Raw genomic sequence first — 18,697 nt, forward strand, 5'->3', positions numbered from 1 at the left:
ACTTTTCTTAAGGTGTATTTATTTTGTATTAATATAAAATAATTAGATAAGTATATAAACCAATTTATTATATTTTATATATATATAAGTTTCTTTATATAACATATTACTCCATTTTTATGTATAATAGTATATACATTAAATATGCTATACTAGATTTTTTAATTAAATAATATGAATACAAACAATGCACAGGAGGAACTAGAAGCTTTGAGCCACTCTCAGAGCTATGGCATCACTGACACAAGCAAAACCAGGAGGGATGAGTTCTGGAGTGCTGTGAGGGACAGTCACGGGCTCCTCAGGAGGGACAGGGAAGGCAGACAAGACAGAGAGGTGGTGCAGAATATTTAAGGGAGGGATTGGATTGTGTGGGGCTTGTGACTGGTGATGACAGCTGAGAGACTCTGTCTGGAAAAGAAAATAAAGTCTACTCAGTCCTTGTCCTTATGGGGCACTTTTATGTCCCAGATGTCAGCTGGGAATATCATAGAGAAGTCAAAAATAGGTCCAGGAAATTCCTGAAATATGTTGAAAATAACTGTTTGGTGCAGTAACTAAGAGAGCCAGATGGAAAGGATTTGCCCTAGCTTTGTTGTTTGCAAACAGAGAGGGACTCATGAGCTAAGATGGTCACAATGACTATGAAGAAGTTTGAAATCATGGGTGAGAGGAGAAAAGCTGTCAGCAAAACTTTGACCCTAGGTGTGACCCTGGGTACCCTTTGACCCTAGAGAAGACTTTGGGCTGCTAAAGGAACTTTTTAGTCAGGTCCTTGGGAATCTACCTTTGAAGTTATTGATGTCTATAAATGTGGGTTACTTTTCATGACACATCTGCTAGGAGTGCAGTAGAAGGCAACGTGTCAGAGGTCAATGAAAAGGGGCAAAAGCCCACCTTGTCTGAGCAAGGATCTTCTTCTTGAACTTAGGTAGAAAAGGAAACTGTATGGACATTGGAAGCAGGGACAGACAAGGCAGGAGGACAACAGAGAGAATTTTTACCACAGTAGGAAGAAAATTTGTACGGCTACTGCTTGGTTAGAATTCTGTTGCCCTGTGAAGAGCAGATAGGATTTTAAAAATACGTTAACAGTGAAAGTTACTAAGTAAAATTATATATAACGAAAAAGTAAAAAAACCAAGATTTTAGCATAACCAAATTAAATTGTCTTTTTACATCAGATGTAAACCTGTTCTGTTCCTTTAACAGTTATTTGCTTAATTTTTCTACTGTGCTTAATTTTTCTACTGATATACAAATGGTCCCAGTAGAAAACATGCTGGACAGCAGCTGCATCTCTCAGTCATTTACAAGGGGAGATGAGTGGACTGTGTCCAAAATGCTATTATGCAGCTGCAACAAAATGGGGTTGGCTATTTAGTAGCATGACATTTGAGTGTTCATTTTCGTATTTTGCTTTTGGTGTGTACTCCTCCCGTGAGATCACTGAGTTGACTCTCCAGCTATTCCCAGCACTCCAGTAACTCAATAGCATTTCACCATTTGGTGTTAATGAAAACAGATAGTAATTCTAATCACTGAAAATGAAAAATGTAAGAGAAATATGCCGTATTAAAATGTTCATAATGAGACTTTAATTCAAAATATAATTTTTTATAGAAGATAATATGTTATTTCAAATTTTACTTTCTACAATTTTGATCTGATTGTTTTATTCATTTAAGGTTGTGGTTTTATCATTAGACATTCTTTTTTGGCAGTGTCAATCAGCATTGTGGTCACTTGAACATTATAGAAATAAACATGCCCTAGTAGGTAAAGAAGTTCAAATTATTTTGACCTTTCTGATATGATAGGCTTTTTCCACTGAAAACCATAGAGATAGTTGCAGAATTATATTCCTAAACTCCAATTTTCTCAGCTTCTGTGTTGTGATATTCGACTTAAAAGTTATCTCTAGATATATACAATATTAATGTAGTGAAAACACCTCGAATATCAATATCTCAGATGTTATTCTGTGTTTACAGCTGCATCAACAGGTAGAATTATTTTTCATTTAATTCTTAATCTCACATACCATAATTATCTAATGTAAACATCAACTGTATCACTTCGCTATTCTGTGTCACCTCAAAATTTGAATATATATGTGATTTTGACCCATATCTCTTCTTCATTTCTCAGCTTGCCAATCTTTAACTTTGTTTTAACTCACCTATGAAACCTAGACTTCATCTGAAATCCACTATCAGCAACTCTACAATCTTATTTTCCTGCTTTCTAGATCTTCTTATTTCTATAGCTCCAAAATCAACAGAATTAGTTATGCAACCTATTTCATCTCAGAATTATTTAAGGAAATTCAGAATACTGCAAATAATCTCTTTATAAATAATAGTAATTTTTGTATTAATAATTATAGCAATGTTAATAATAATCCCTTTGCTCATAAAGTAGGCACAATATGAAAAGATATGAGGTATGACATATTTTGAAATGATGATTTTATGCTGATGTTTATATTGTCAGGAGCCCACTCATTACAATATTGTTGAGGGTTTTAACATGATCCTTCCAAGCTGGTTGTTAAATTACTTTATTACATTTTCTAAATCATCAAACACTTGTTTAGAGAAAATTCAACTGTCTCAACATGAGAGATATTAATAATCTGAGAGATGATACATACCTGGAACCCAAGAGATTAATACTGAATATTCTCTGATCAGGATCAAGTAGAATTTAAATAAAAGTGGATCATCCATACCCCAGCTGAGAGCTCTGGCTACTGAAAAGTTCTGGGCTTTCTGGAAAAGAAAAATAGCACCCTGAAAAGTTTCCATTTCCTCACAGGGAGGACTAAGATATTTTCTTAAGTCTTTAGTGCTTTTGCATGAATGGGTAAACTATTTCCTACTGAAATATCACTGCAAAAAATACAGGTACCCATTGGTAGAGCTTCATTGCTGAGACCAGAAATTTCATAAAAATCAGAGAGTAGGAAGAAAAGGGCTCACTTCTCCCTGTTAGTTTTGCACAGAGCTGTGTTCTGCAAATGTCATTAAAACTTCTCTGTAATTGTGTGTGCATAGAATAGTTTATATGACTGTCTGCAGGTGAGAATAGAGAACTACTTGCTAGCAAGCAACAGGCCAAAGAGGGGAAATTCAACTGCTGAGACACTGGTATGTGTAAGGACAGATAGAATCTGCACAAGACCACTACTGCAATGAACATCTGCATTAGATTGTGTGGCACTCTATCTGTCCAGAGGAGTCTGATATATGAAGAAAGGTGACAAGGAATGTTTGCCCTCTTCTGGCCAACTTCCCCCCAGTTTATATACTGTACATTCATGGTACAGAATATCCATTCGGCCAGTTCAGGTCATCTGTCCTGGCAATGCCCTCTCACAGCTTCCTGTGCACCTGCTCACTGGCAGAGCATGAAAAACTGAAAAGCCTTTGACTTAAGGCTAGCACTACTCAGGAACAACAAAAACATCAATGGGTTATGATTATTCTTACAGTAAATCCGAAACACAGCACTTTACTGTCTACTAAGTAGAAAATTAACTCTATCCCAGCTGAAACCAGTACAACTCTCCATGGAGAGTTGTTAAGTCTTTAATTGTTTAGGCTGTTGGAGAGATAAAGCCTAAGACTACAACTGTGCTTAATTGAAGCTCTATATTCTACATGAAAAATAAAGTGTTGTGTGTCAAAGAAGATTGAGCTAAGAAAAGCTAAATTCATCTCACAGACCTGAACCTGGAAATCTAAGCAATAATTGAGGATCTAATATCAATCAGTACTGTCATCTTACCAAACTCATCAGTGAGCCTCAAGTGGTCTTGTGATCGGTAGGGAATCTTGGGACCAGCAGATTCTTTAAACTGAGTGACTTACTGCTGGATATAGCAGAGCATTCTGTCCTGAAGTAATGTAACTTTGATTGAGAACAGTGAATTAGGGATTGATTTACATGGCTATGTTAAAGGCCAAAGAGATTTTCTGAATAACCACTATAAAACCATCGGTGATAATCACAATCAATAATTGTATTAATATGCCTTAACACTGTAGTATGGTACATGGTTTATCAAGGTTAAAACATACAAAAATTCATCTAACCTTTCAGAAATCTCTTTGAACCAACCCTAAGAATGGAACATTCATGACACAGTTGAGCAGTCGATATACTTGCTTGTATGATTATTTTATGTACTCCTATTTTTAAAAAGGAGGCTATAGATAATAGAGCAACAATTACCCTCCAACTCTCATAATTACCACATTTTAGTGAAGACGTTCTGAATAATTGTGCTAGTATGAAACTATGCATGAAGGCAAAATGCTAATATGTATACTTGTCAATATCTCATGCTAAAATATTGCTCTAAATATCTTCAAAATTGCAGATATATTTAAAATACAATATACATGTGACAGTAAAAACGGCTTCTTCTCAGAATATCTCCCAGTTGTAATGTCTAGACAGAAAAAAAAAAATAACATAATCTAATGAATATTGATCTTAAAACAAAATGGGAGTTCTCAGAAAAAAGCTATATGCTGTGTTTCTAGAAGGATTCTGTAATACTGCCTGTGATGATCAAAAGCAGCTGCCAGATCCAAAATAGAAAAAAAAAAAAGAAATTATCTTCAAATATTTTACTTCTAAGAGCAGTTCCTGTCATCAAAAGAAAGACAGGCTGGGAAATTACTTCAGAGTTAGGGTTCAAATCATTCAGTAGTTATTGCTTTTCCAAACTGTATTTGCAATTGCAAAATAATTGCATCCTATTGTAGGCAATGAGGTGAAAATTAACATTAATATGCATTGGAACATGTCAGATTCTGAACTCACGGCATTTATCAGGATTGAAAGAAGACTAATTATGTTAATTACAAATCAGGCAAAATTTTCTATTACAACTGAGATGGACATGAAACAGGTCTTACAGTGGTCGAGATAAGTGAAATTTAAAATTAATGGAGGTATTTTGTTTATTTGTTTTCCTTTTTTGTATTAAGATAGCAATTGCTATGAATTAATGAGCACATGAGGAAAGTCAGTATCTGAAGGATCAAATAAGATGTATTTCCCTACAGAATGCAGCTTTCAAAAGGTATTGTGGCCCTCCCCATCTTGATCATCTTTTCTGGGCTCCTTCACTTAATACAGAGATTCCACAAATTTTCTTTAAACACAAGTTGGAAGTATAAGGTCGGTATCAAAGGCTAACACACAATAGATACTTAGGTCACAGGAGTCACTTAGCTAACCAACAATATGTTCACCACCTCCATTAAAGTATTTGGAGGGTGTTTGGAGGTTTCTCAGTTTTCAGGTAGGTCAGGCAGGTCAGCACCTTTGAATGGACTGATACTCATTGCTGCTGTCTTCTGATTCTCTTTTGTTGGTTTTTTTTCCTTAGATTTTATATATTTTCCAATCAGTGTTTTTCCTCTCCTGCCCTTGAACTGCTAACTGTCCCTGTATCAGAAATCTTAGCTCTCCCATCTTACTTAGCTCTATGCTTTGTACTTTTTCACAATCCTTTTTCACAACTTGACAATTTTCATGTTTGAGTCAAGGTTATGCAGCATATAAAAATTATATCAAAATACCAAAAACCTTGCCTCACATAGAGCTGGATCCCTAGGTCCTGTAAGTTCCTGTGAGTTTGGTAAGTATTTTTGACTTTACCATCTAATAATGTATTCAGTTTCTCTTTCAGTTTATACAATGTTTTTAGCATCTAAGGTATCCTATGGTAAGGAGTTCTGCAGTTTAACTGTATTTTAAGTAAGTAAATAAAAGTAATTCCATTAAGTTTTGTCACCTTTGAGCTGATTGTTTTTGATTCTGTAATATAATTTTTGAGGTGAAGCAATTTGAACTATACTTTGTTTGTGAAATGATGATACTCTGTCTTGTGTGTAAGACAATGATACAACAGATTTACTTTTCTGGGAGTAGGTAAATACTGCTGCTTATGCACCTGAGAGGCCTTTTCAAGACTTTAACTCTTGGCCTGGAAGAAGGAGCATTGAAATCGATAATAGCTAGGCCTATGTAGAAAAGAATAATCATGATCAAATCCACCAGATAATCATGACTGACCTTGATCATCCAGAACTAATTCACAATGGCTTAAGGTAATCCTTTCCTACTTTTCGTCTTGAACTCACAGAAAAGTGCTGATCTTGTTTATCCAGTACAAGGCATTCTGTCTTAAAGATGGAAGTTATTCCTTTACAGCTGGTCTATTTGCCATTCTTAATACCATCCTTAATCATAAAACAGAACCCAAATCTTGTTCAGCTCAAACTGCAAATCAAATTATAATCTTCCTTTAGAAGTGTAAGTCAGAATTTAAAGGTCTCTTTTTCAAAATAATAAGACTATATATTGGATAAAACTAGAAAAGTTTGCCCAGATATCTCTTGTTATTCAAATGTCTTCCTTTGTTTTCATGCTCCCAGGCTCCCAGATACATCAATTAGAAATATGAGAAAAATAATTTAAACTTAAAAATTAATTTAGTCACATCCCAGTAAGAAGAAGGTAGATGTTAATAAAAGAAATTTTAATGAGAGCAAATCCTCTACAGGAATTGAACCCATACCCTTTCATAACACTGTCAGTTACCCTATTCACAAGGCAACAGTAAGAGAGAAGCACAACAGAATCAGGTGTTATATTAGCCAACAGAGGATGCTCTTTGATCCTTATGAATGTAATAAAAATATATTAGGAGAAGCAAAGTAATTAAAATTTTGCATGACTATGGAATGTAGATGAAGTGTATTCCCTATGTCTTTCCAAGGACTATGTGTGTGTAATTTAATGACATTCAGGGGAAATACAGAATATATCTGGTCCTCAGAGGCAAAAAACACCTGAAAAGAAAGACTTCTGTAAATTCTGTTTAGGATAATGATAGTATATCATTAGCAGAGAAGTTCTTCCCAAAATACCAACAATGTTCCAATGTTTGGATTATTCATTGCTGCAAAGTCCACACAAGCTATTTAAAACTACACAAAGTTTCAACTACTGGGAGCATTATTTAACTGAGAAAAGAGTATCTAAATGACATAACAAGTCTCTTCCATTATTAATGCCTTTTTTTTGTGCATATCTTACAGAGTTTATTCCCAAAGTCAGAGCTCTTTTTACATTATCAAAAAATTGCCTCATTCCTTAATCCACATTACTTTGAGTGAATGATTTCTACAATGAACAGCCTTTATTTTAGAGCTTGAACTACAACATTAGCACATACAGAAAATGAAGTGACAGGTCCAGAGATGAGTACCTGTACTTAAAAACATCCAGTAAACATCCGTGTGGAAGACTGAGTGACAGCATCAAAGTAAAGTATTGTGTCAGCCAATAGTTTCTATTATGAGAATAAAATTTATAATTTAAGTTGAAGCATCTGAGTAAGATACTTACAACACTTTTCATTCTGGACTTCCTGAATAATCATTGAAGAAAAATAGATGTTTCCCAAGGCTGGTGCAGAGCTTACACTACTCTTACTATTCTGGAGAATCTGTAGAATGATTACTCTTATGCCCAAAGTTAATTGAGGTTAATTACTTTGCCCAACCCCCTGTTTTGAGAGTTTAAATAAGCTTTTTAGAATACATTTTTTTAGTTTATAATGAGATCTAACTTATCCATAAATCCAAAGTGAATCAATACATGCCAACAATATCATAAAAGTCAATTATTTACTAACACCTGTTAAACACCTAGCTGTTAAAATCAGGCTAACTGTATTTCTGCTTTTACTAAGAAACCATCCATTGAATGAAGAATCCGTTGTACAACATTAAAAAAATAAGGCTTGAGTTTAGGGAACAGAAACATGTTCTCATTTTATGTTTCTTTAGTGAAAGGAGTCCATGTGCTACAAGTAGCACAAAAGACCCTCACAGGCAGAATTGCACTGACCAAGTTTTAGATGTCTCAGCAATAATCATGTGAGTGACTGAGACTCCCTTTTAGTCATAAACATCTCCTGAGGCTGATTCTTCTTGGCATATCTTACACAAGTCATGAGAAGACATGAAATGTCCTCTGAAGGTATGCAGGGCTAGAAGAGGACTTAAGCTGCAGGTTTCCATTAGACCACATCTTTCCTGTGTCTTCCCATTTCTTATGCTATTTTACCCATGGCAGGAGCATTTCCACTATCTGTTTAATGTATAATTCTTTGAAAAACAAGCAAGCAGTTATCAGTCCCAGAGACAATGATTAATCATCCATCCCTGTCAATTAGCCAGATGAAGTTAGACCAGTAATCAGTCCAGCAGAGGATATGTGATTTTATTATCTCAGAAGGGGAGAAAAACTTGCTGTTAGTAGTAGAAAGACATAAAAATGATCAAGTAAGAAATTTGATTACCTTTTTGTAAATGTTTCCTTTTGGAAATAAATTAGTAATATTTTCCATTCGAGTACTGGTTTTAAATGGTTACAGCATGTGAATGCTTAGAATCCCTCAGCAGTATACTTTCATGGAAAGTAATTTCTAAGTATACTGAAGCCAATGTGCAGGCTATGGGCAATTGGTTCTCTATTCAAAAGTGTTAACATGTTGATAACTGAGCTGATGTCTTACTTTTTTGTTGCTTGGGATTTCTTTAAATTTTTTTTTTTTTTTTTTTTTTTTAAAGAAAAAACAGATCTGCTTTACCTGATTTTTTTTTTTCCTTATGTCAGGAAATGAGGATTTACTGTTGCTGCATTTTTTCTATTTTTGGACAGAGATAGTTATAACAGGTTTTGGAAAGAGGGCATGGAGGGAAAGAACACATGGTAATATATTTATTGTTAGTTGATAGTTGCTTATCATGTTGCAGATGCATGTGTTTTTTAAATATTTAAATTCATAGGTTGTTTATCTTGAAGAACAATTTTGGAACCATACTAATTTTGAACTTCTAATCATATAATAAATTTTTTTCTTCAGCACACATATATATATATATATTTCTTCAGTATGAACTAAAAGAATAATTTCACATAAATGTCTTTATTGCTCTATGGTTCAATGATATATTTTAGAAAAATAAAGAAGATTAAACAAACAGTGCAAATGTAATAATTATTATGGCTACTAATAAAATTTATCTGACAAGAGCAATTGTTATACACTTAATTTGCTGTCTATAAAGTGTTGCGCTTATATATTTAAATTTTGTTTGTCATATAATGTTTTCACCAATGACTTGGCAGTACTTTTATATTTTTTAAAACATCAGTGATTTTAACTCAACAAATGGCTAGAAGTTCTAGCACTGGACAAATAAAAAACAAATAAGTGTATTTTGCAAGTCATACATTACTCTGGGGTGAGAGATTTGTAGTCTGCCATATGGCAACAAAGGACACATCCCCTGCTTCTCTTCTAGTTCATTTCCTACTGCTTCTGTTTAGGTTTCCCACTTTTGGGGAATCAAATGTCCTGGTGCCATTTTATCTTGTTAATATTCCACAATATCATAGTTGCTGTCCCATGTAAGCCTAATAGCTCAGACTTCAAGGAATTCATCTTTCTGCACAGTGTGTGGAGTTATTATCTCTTATTGACACAGCATGGGCTCCTTGCACACCCCTGCTACCATATAAATGTAAAGTGTACACTTCAGATCGTGTTATATTTTGTGGGTCTGATTTACAGAAAAACTAAATAACTGCAATGATAAATCTATCTAATGCAAAAGCGTGTTCAAAATCACAGTATGTGGTTTGTAATAGAACAAACTGTACAAAGAGAAGAGCTTTCTAAATATCAGTATTTGTTGAAATACAGTGAAAAAAATCCCTTGGGAACCACAAATTGTGTTGTAATTTTTAAAAACATGCAGGAATGCACTTATAAATACTTTCAAAATTATGATGACTGTCAAATTGAAAGCATGCTTGCAGCTCCCCTGAAAATTGTGTTTTGGGCAGTTGATGCTCTGTAACTCTATCAGAGATTTAGTTGGAACATCTATCTGTATGGAAAACTCATTGTTACTTCCAGGTTTTGTTTGTTTGTTTGGTGGTAGTGGGGTTTTTTTCAGTTTAAAGAACATTTTAAAGATTTTTTTTAAGATTAAGAGAAATGTTTGATTTGGATAAAACTCACTGATCATTATTCACAGAGAGTTTTTGGTCTCCTGTTATTAGAGTTTCATTAGTGACAGTCTGCTTTTCATCCTACACCATCAGAAGGGATGACATAAGCCTTCAAACAATGTCTGTCCCCTTTATCAGGGTTCAGAGTGGGCACTGCAGCAGAGTGAGCTTGCACTCCCTTCAACACACAGCCCCTAGACACATTCCAGCATTCACTTCTGAATCTATTTGTGACCCCGTGACATTTTTCAGCTTAGAGAATTCCTTCTTTCAGCCTTTGAGAAGTTGGGCTGAGATAATGTGAATACAGGTATGTGATTGCCCTGGTTTCAGCTGGGATAGAATTAATTTTCCTCTTAGTAGCTGGCGGAGTGCTGTGGTTTTGATTTGATATGAGAATAAGAACAAACTGATGTTTTGTTGCTAAGTAGCGTTTACCCTAAGTCAAGGATTTTTCAGTATCTTATGCTCCGGCAGTGAGCAAGTGCAAAATAAACCAAGAGGGAGCATTGCCAGGACAAGTGACTGAAAAAAAGCCCTGGCCAAAGGGATACTCCATATCATAGCATATCATGCCCGGTACATAAATTGAGAGAGCTGGCCAGGAAGAGCTGCTGGTCACAGTTCAGGGATGGGCTGGCATCAGTCAGTGGATGGTGAGCAATTTTATAATAGATCACTTGTTCTTTCTTGGGGTTTATCCCTCTCTCTCTAATATCGTAATCATTACTAATATTATTAATATTTTGTTTTGTTTCATTTATTGAACTGTTCTTATCTCAATCTAAGAGTTGGCTTTTTTTTTTTTTTCTGATTCTCCTCCCTGCTGGGCAGAGAATGAATGAGTGAGCAGCTGCACAGTACTTGGTTGCTGTCCATGGTTGAAACACAATGGTGTACACAAAGTAACTAAATGCAAGATTATGTAGACCTTTTGGAATGTCAACCCACCTAGCCTCAAGGATTGTTGTTGGGAGGAATTCCTCAAGGAATATTCCCTATGGAGCATGATCCGACAGGAATTGTTGGGAACAGTTCATCAACAGTTACAGTCTTGTAACATGGGGTGACCAAACTTTTTGACTTTGTTTAATCACTTTCTGTTCATGTTTAAGCTTTAACTATTTTTCCCATTAACTTTTACTGAAGGATGTTTTGTGCACACACATTTATGGATCCATAAAATTAATTTTTATATCTATATGTAAGTATATACAAATGCAAACATATATAAATATATATCTAAAATTTATACACATGTAAGTATTAAATTTTTCTAAATATTTGTGTATGCATTTACACATATGTGTGTATGGAAAATTCTTTATATTTTCAGATATGAGCATTTCCTGGTCTGAAGGCAATGTGAACTATCAGAGGCTGCTCAGACAGCAAACGGGCATGACAGTTTCAACAAATGGAAACTTGCCAACTAAAAATCATATGAAAACATGCAGAGTATGATACTGATAAAAGTGGCAGCTGCTGTGTACACATTCCTTTTCTGCCATTCTTGATAAAGTGGAAATTGTGTCTGGTCACAGTCACACTGTGCAAGCACAGGGTTGTATAAAAATATTTGGGGTTGTGACTTTGTTAAAAATCATGGCTCCCTGTCAAATGCTAAGCAACACTGAGAAAAAAAAATTAGACAGGCGCAAGTCTGTGGGACTCCATGTGATACAGCCATGCCTGCGGAGGGAGCTGGCACTGTAAGGCCACTCTCAGTTATTTGTTAAAGGTCACAGTAAGTGGAGGAGGCTCTTGAGGCTTGGAGAAAAGTAATGATCATTGTCGTCTTCAAGAAGGGTAAGAAGGAGTATCTGGTGATCCTCTAGGGAACTGATTCCCCTGGAAGGTGGTGAAGCAAATAATCCTGGAAGCCTTTACTAAGAATATGAAGGAGATGGTAGCTCTTGAGTGTTGTCAGTATGGATTTATGATGGGGAAAGTCTAATCAACCTGATAATCACTTTCTATGATGAAATGGCTGGAAAGGGGGGGTGAGAGCAGAGTGGTAGATGTTGTATAACTTGACTTTAGCAAGGTTTTCTACAATGTCATAATATTTCATTGACAAACTGTTGAATTACACACTAATTAGACAGTGAAATGATTTGAAAGCTGGCTGAACTGCCAGGATCAAAAGGGTGCCATTAGTGGGCACAAAGCTCAGATGGAGGGCAGTCAGTAATGGTCTGCCCTAGAGGTCAAGACTGAACCAATATTTTTTCACTTAATTAGTGATGTGAATGATGGGATGTAGCACACCCACAATGGGCTTCCAGAAGATACAAAAGTGGGAATGTTGTTTAGATCAGATCATTGTGCTTCCATTCAAAGGGACCTCAGCCAGCGGAGAGGAATCTCACAAACTTCAACAAAAGGAACTGTCAAGTATAAATCTGTAGTGGTGGATGATACCACCTCGGGAACTGCTGGGGAGCCAAGTGGTCCCAGTACAGCAGGGTTTCACTGGTGGGAAACATCCTAGTCTGAGTAACACAATAAATCCCTCCCCAAATTATGTAAATCCCCCTGGCTGTAACCTAACCCCTGACTCCATCCCTCCCTTCTCCCCATTGGTTGTGGTGTTCCCCCCGCCTCCTCTCCCCTGATCTCAGGTGATCCCTATATCTAGGGACACCTAGGGTCTCCTCTTTCACCCTGGAACCCTTTGGAATAAACATCTGGAACATCCAGCTGTTTGAGCCTCTGGATTCTTTGTCTCTGGTAACGCGTGAGCTATCCAGCTCTCTGGGTGAGTGAGAATCTGTGCCTTACACCGGCTCGGGTGTGAGAAGGGTCTTTCTGTACAGCACCAGAGCAGTGCTGGTTGGAGTGATCTCTCAACAGCCTCAGAGACACTTTTGGTAGACGCAGAGGCCTGTTCCACCCGTCCTCAATCCACTGCGTTATAAATCGAGGTAGCAGTATCTGGTGAGGTCTTTAGAGAAAAAGAGCTGGTGATCCTGGTGGGCACCAAGTCGAATGTCTGGCTTTGTGGCCAACAGCCTCCTGGGAAAAGGAAAAGCATTGCTTGCAGCCTGAGGAAGGTGACTCTTCTCTGTTCAGGATTTGTGAAATAGTTTTGGAGTACAGCAGTCAGTCCTGGATTCCCAGTACAAGACACAGTTACAGTGGAGACAGACCAATGAAGGACCACAAAGATAATAATCTTTGCTGATCACTATCAAGACATTGGAGCACCTGTGGTAGGAGGAGAGGCTGAAAAAACTGGATCTGTTTAGCCTGGAGACAAAAAGGCTCAAGAGGTATCTTATGCATAAATACCTGCTGGGGGAGTCGACAGCTTTGATATGTAAGGAGAATCATCACATGGCTGTGAACACAGACACAAAAATAAAGAAAAAAAAAAGAAATGTATATTAACACAAAATTACCTTGGGGTTGGGGAATATTTGTTACAGGAAAGAGAACAGGACTCTGACAAGCTAAATATCAACATGAAGAGATTCAGAAAATCAGGCAGGGCAAGTTAATTTCATTTCTTATTACTGTTTTGCCTTCTCAGCTCTGTTTCTTCAAGCTGCTTCTCCCAACAGAAATGAAGGTCTCCAGTTCTGGAACTAGGATCAGCTTTGTGTATCATGCACCTCTGCTTCACCAATCACAGCAAATGGCTTTCTTGCAAAACTTAAAGACACACATTTGATTTCACATGCCTTTCCCCCAGTTGTCCCTATTCGTTGGGTACAAACTCTTTTCCTCCTCATGTTGGTAGCTTTTTCAGCTTTTCCACAGCTCTCATTGTTTTTTTATTGTATTATTCCTCCATGAAAAATAAAAATCTATCTAAATAGAAAGCTATGCAAAGAACCATTAAAACTGAAGATTTCATAACTGATGCCCTTCCTTGTCTCCCCTTATTCCCTCCTGATTCTTTCTTTTGTTTTACCTTCTCCTCATATGATTGTACTTATGTGTAATAAAACTCTTCAGGGGTAAGGATTATAGCTAATTTATCTGCTTATATAATATCTTAGAGTACTGACATATTAAAAACAATACCCTAGGGTAGACAACACACTTCCTGATAGGAAAGGAAATTTTGCAAAATATTGCTGTTTTTATAGAGTGTTTGGTCAGAAAGAGAATTGCTGTTTTGACACCGCAATGTAATGACAGATTTCCTACTAACTTTAATACATGAAGGCCATAGAGTAGAATTTATTTTAAAGTTCTTGAGATATGTTCTCCCTAACCCTTTCTATAAATATCTACTTTTCCAGATTGAAGACCTAAAATAGATTTTAATTTTAACCATGATAGAAGCATATTTTTGCAGAGACTTGAGAGAAAGAAGACTTTTTAAAGCCTTGATGTAATAACCTGAACTTCACTGTGCCCCAAACTTTGTTCTTCATGTATTAAAAAATAATAGGAAAAGCATAACTTGTTTATAGTAGTCCCTTAAAATGATAGTTTATATCTTCCAATAATTACTCTGAACTCAAAGAAAAAATAGGTCGGATCATTTTCTTACCTTCCAAAAATCAAAGTTATTCTTCTGACATCAATGGGATTACAAAAACTTGTGATGTTTTTGAATACTTAAAGATAGAATAAATCAGCAGTAAATTCACAAATCCATTCAGAAGACAATTTATTTTTAATAGTATTTAAGTCAAAAGGGTGACTTAAAAAATAATACTGTTTACAAAGAAAATAATGATATATACTTATAGTTTCTCATCATCACAAACTATGAACCAGAATTTGTCAATAAAAGCGTATCGAAATGTCATAGAGAGCATACCAAAATTCAATCCATTTCTAGTTAGGTTATGAAAACCACAGAAGGATATCTTTGCTTAAGTCGGAAGCTATTCTGTTTTGTACTGTCCTCACATACACCATATTCATGGACCACATTCAATCTAACAATTGCATTAAACATTAAAGAATAGATAAATCTGAAAGACTGTACTTCATTTATCATCTAGATAGAGCTCTTTGTTTGCAATTTCCATAGTTAAAGATTTTTAGTGAGTCTTTAAAGTAAGAGATTAAAATAACCCACAATAAACCACAGAAAGAAAAATAGAAAAATAGACTGTAGGTTAAGATGAGAAACTGTAGGCCTAGAATATGTTTACGGGGCAAGAATGTCAGTGAAGACTTTGCTTTAAATATCTTTGATAAGAGGAAAAAGAAAAACAAAAACACAAAGGGAAAATTTCATCAAATAATGACAGTACAGAAGCTATTATTATTTTGTGGGCAAACAAAGTAAAGCAAGTCAGATTGCATAACACTATTTCACAACTGGCCTCATTTTAGGCAGGACTTTTTATGAACTGTGAAAACAGGGTAATACAAAAGGGGTTTCCTTAAACTATTCAGATGTGCAGCACAGCTTTTCAACCATTACATTGATAATTAGCACACTGAATTTGGGCATTTGCAGTACTGCCAACCTTGGGAAGTGTACATATACTCATGCAATTGACATTGTTCACAAATATGTTTTCAGAATCAAGTCCTTTATAAAAAAAATTATTTGAGATTTTAAGATCAAAACGGAGCTTTGCTATCAAATGAAACGCTATCATGTGGAAACACAACCCCATTCTTACCTGTTACTGTATTTAATCTACAGTAATATCTTCTGATTTAAGCCCACATTGTCTTTCTTTTCTCCCCTGTTCCTCACTGGTGCCCCTCACGTTGGGTGCCAAATTCTTTCTCTCAGTTTTGGAGACAAAGGTTCGGGAGGAAACGCTCTGGGATGAGGCCTCCTCATGAGGGAAAAGAAAAGGGCTTCCCCCTTCCCTCCACCAATGAAACAAATTAACCACAGCTAGTTAAAGTGGAAAAAAAACTGAACTATTTTTTTAACACAGGAAAAAAACTTATTAACACCAACTTAAACGGAGAAAAAGAGAAAGAAAAGAGAAAAGGGCACCCGGAGGAGCCTCCAACAGGTCCCACCAGTCTCTGGGCAGGGGAAGGAAGGGGAGCTCACCCAGCAGCCTGGTCTCCTCACAGCAGGCGAAGCTGCTGGGTTGCGGTGACTCTGCCCTTCCCTCACGGTCGCGGCCTTCCTGGGAGCTCAGCTAGCCGGGGCACCCCACAGCCTCCTGGGGTGGAGAGACGGGATGGAAGGTAGGGAGGCCGGGAGGAGGGAAAGGAAAACAAACAAAACCTTTTTCAAAGCTAGCAGGATTAAAAAAACAGATTCAGAGCAGTGCCATTTCTCTGGTGCACTCCATCCGAATCCCAATGGAGAGCCGTCAACCCCATCTGTTGGGCTGAGCTGCTTTTATAGCCGACCTGCACATGCTGGTTCTGTTGAATGGACTGGGCTCCAGCCCTGCCCCCGAGTCCTTCGGCTGTTGAATGACCCCAGGTGTGGGCTGGGTGAACTGACCATTGGGTTGGCAGTTAACTGACCCCAGGTGTGGGTTGGGTTGAACTGACTGTAGGGTTGGCCATTAACTGACCCCAGGTGTGGGCTGGGTTGAACTGACTGTAGGGTTGGCCATTAACTGACCCCAGGTGTGGGCTGGGTTGAACTGACTGTTGGGTTGGCCATTAAACTGACCCCAGCTCTGCCCCCCCTCCTCCCCACCGCCCGGTCCATCTTCAAGGCACAGTAGCTGTGGGCATTAAGCAGGCAGGTAAGGAATAAAGTAGTTTCATAATGTCACACCAGGGCCCTGTGCCACCTCATTGCCACCTTTGGCAGCAGCAGGCAGCACCAATGGCCCCGGGCAGAGCACTCAGGCTTTGCTAGGGCTCGTTCACCAGGACTGTCCTCTGTCACACACCTCCTGCGAGGCTCGAGCAGCTCCCTGCTGGCACACACTGCTGCACACCTGGGACACGGGGTCTGGACATGAGTGCAGTTCCAGGAGCACAGAGCTCACCTTGCCAGCTTTCAGCTCCTCTGACACAAATCAGTTCTCCCCTGAGATTTGTGCCTGTTTCCTGCAGGGTCTTTTAACTTTGCCACCTTCACTCAAGGTGGCACTTACCTTGGCACTCAAGGCTGGCTTTTAACTGACTGATTCATATTTAGGGCAGATGGGATTTCTCCATGGACTTATCTCTTCCGGGCAGTATCCATATCTTAAGTTTCTAACTGATGAGCCATTTACACCATCCTTAAATGACTGGTGCTAATTATTTTTATGTACTTCAGATGAAAGCCTGGAAGACTTCACAATCACATGTAGAAGGTGTTCAGAAATGTACGACTCCTTTTTGGTTTTTTCCCTCTATATGATACAATGCTCAAAGTTTCTTATTCCTTTTATTTTTTTTTATTTAGTTACACAAAATTTTAATTAAATAAAAAGGTAAATCAGAGTAAGTACAGCTTCATAGGGAAAGTGGGACTGTGGTCCATAAAAAGAATAGATACAAAACCATGGATGCTGATAGACACACAGATAGACACACATAACTGTATATACAGATAAAAACACAGAGCTTACTTACTAGTTCTCCCTGAGCTGATTTATGCCCTCCAAAAATCTACCCATAGAATAAATGCATGAAAGAATAGTTATTAAAAAAACCCCTGATTTATAAAACACTTATAATTTTGTTTCTAATTTTTTCTTTCTTTGCTCCTCTCTGTTCTTATTTGTCAGTTTCTACCAAACATTTCTCTTTTTCTTGTTTTTGCATCTGCCTTCCACAATTTTTGTTCCATGTCATTTTCCTTCTTGTTAGTGATTCTTAACTTCTACTATTCCACCTCCCCTCCAAACTGACTGTCCTGTGCCAGAATTTCCTCTGCTGATCAAAGGCTTGAGACAGCCATGCTGTATCTGCTTCCAAGCAGCACATCCAGAGTTTTCTGTTTTAGAATGCTAGGAGACGCTGTCAAAAAGTTCCATGAAAGGTGCATGGCACTAAGCTAGCCAAACTTTACAATTATTTTAAGGTTTACAGTGCAGTCTTCATTTAAAGTAATCTGGAAAAACAAGTCTTGACACAGTGAATTTCAGTGTTGCATAAAACCTGGACTTGTCAAACACACAGTTTTGAAATAGGTAGGCTTTTGTTATTCTTGCCTTCAAGCAATTTATCAAATTTAGGAGAGTTGACTGCTCCTTTCCATGGTAATGCAAGCCTCAGGAATGTTTTTCAGAGTGATGTATGATGCATTTGCAGAATTCTAGGAATATTATAATGTAAAGAGATCTGAAAATTATATTCAATGTCTAAGATGGTGAAGAGTAATGGGAAAGATTACTTCATTTTATGACAAAAAAATCCCCACACTATGTCTGTGCTATAAGATAAATGTAATTACTTAGTTGTAGTACGTTTTTGGAATGTACTTACAAAAGTCAAAGATTCATATAAAATACTTAATCAAACCAACGTCTTGGTGTTAAAATTCATGTAAAACTTCACATTATATAAAGAAGAAAAAGCAGAGTTTCAAATGTTATAAAATCACTAGTGTGTGGTAATCTAGAGTCAATGGAAGATTTACAATATTATCACCTTCTTTTTCTCCCATATTTCTGTATGAATTTCTCATAATTCCTTGTCTTTTGAATTAGTTTCCTGGAATTGAATTAATTTTACTTTTAGTCTTTGA

General features: G+C 36.9%; 2 long non-coding RNA genes across 2 annotated transcripts in view; one reads left to right on the forward strand and one right to left on the reverse strand.

Annotated features, from left to right (window-relative positions):
- Nucleotides 1-13,039: 13,039 nt before the first annotated feature.
- Nucleotides 13,040-16,441, reverse strand: LOC146443243 (uncharacterized). The gene is made up of 3 exons (XR_014846461.1): nucleotides 16,103-16,441; nucleotides 13,408-13,456; nucleotides 13,040-13,323 (listed from the first exon to the last, which is right to left on the reverse strand). It is a non-coding gene; the product is annotated as an uncharacterized LOC146443243 (long non-coding RNA).
- Nucleotides 16,442-16,707: 266 nt separating this feature from the next.
- LOC146443244 (uncharacterized) overlaps nucleotides 16,708-18,697 on the forward strand; it is a 52,253-nt gene continuing 50,263 nt past the window's right edge. The window contains exon 1 of the long non-coding RNA XR_014855969.1: nucleotides 16,708-16,757. This is a non-coding gene — a long non-coding RNA (uncharacterized LOC146443244). The remainder of the gene's footprint in view (nucleotides 16,758-18,697) is intronic.

This window comes from Lichenostomus cassidix, chromosome 1Aa, assembly GCF_008360975.1.
Source record: "Lichenostomus cassidix isolate B80296 chromosome 1Aa, HeHo_3.0, whole genome shotgun sequence".
NCBI classification, from domain to species: Eukaryota; Metazoa; Chordata; class Aves; order Passeriformes; family Meliphagidae; genus Lichenostomus; species Lichenostomus cassidix.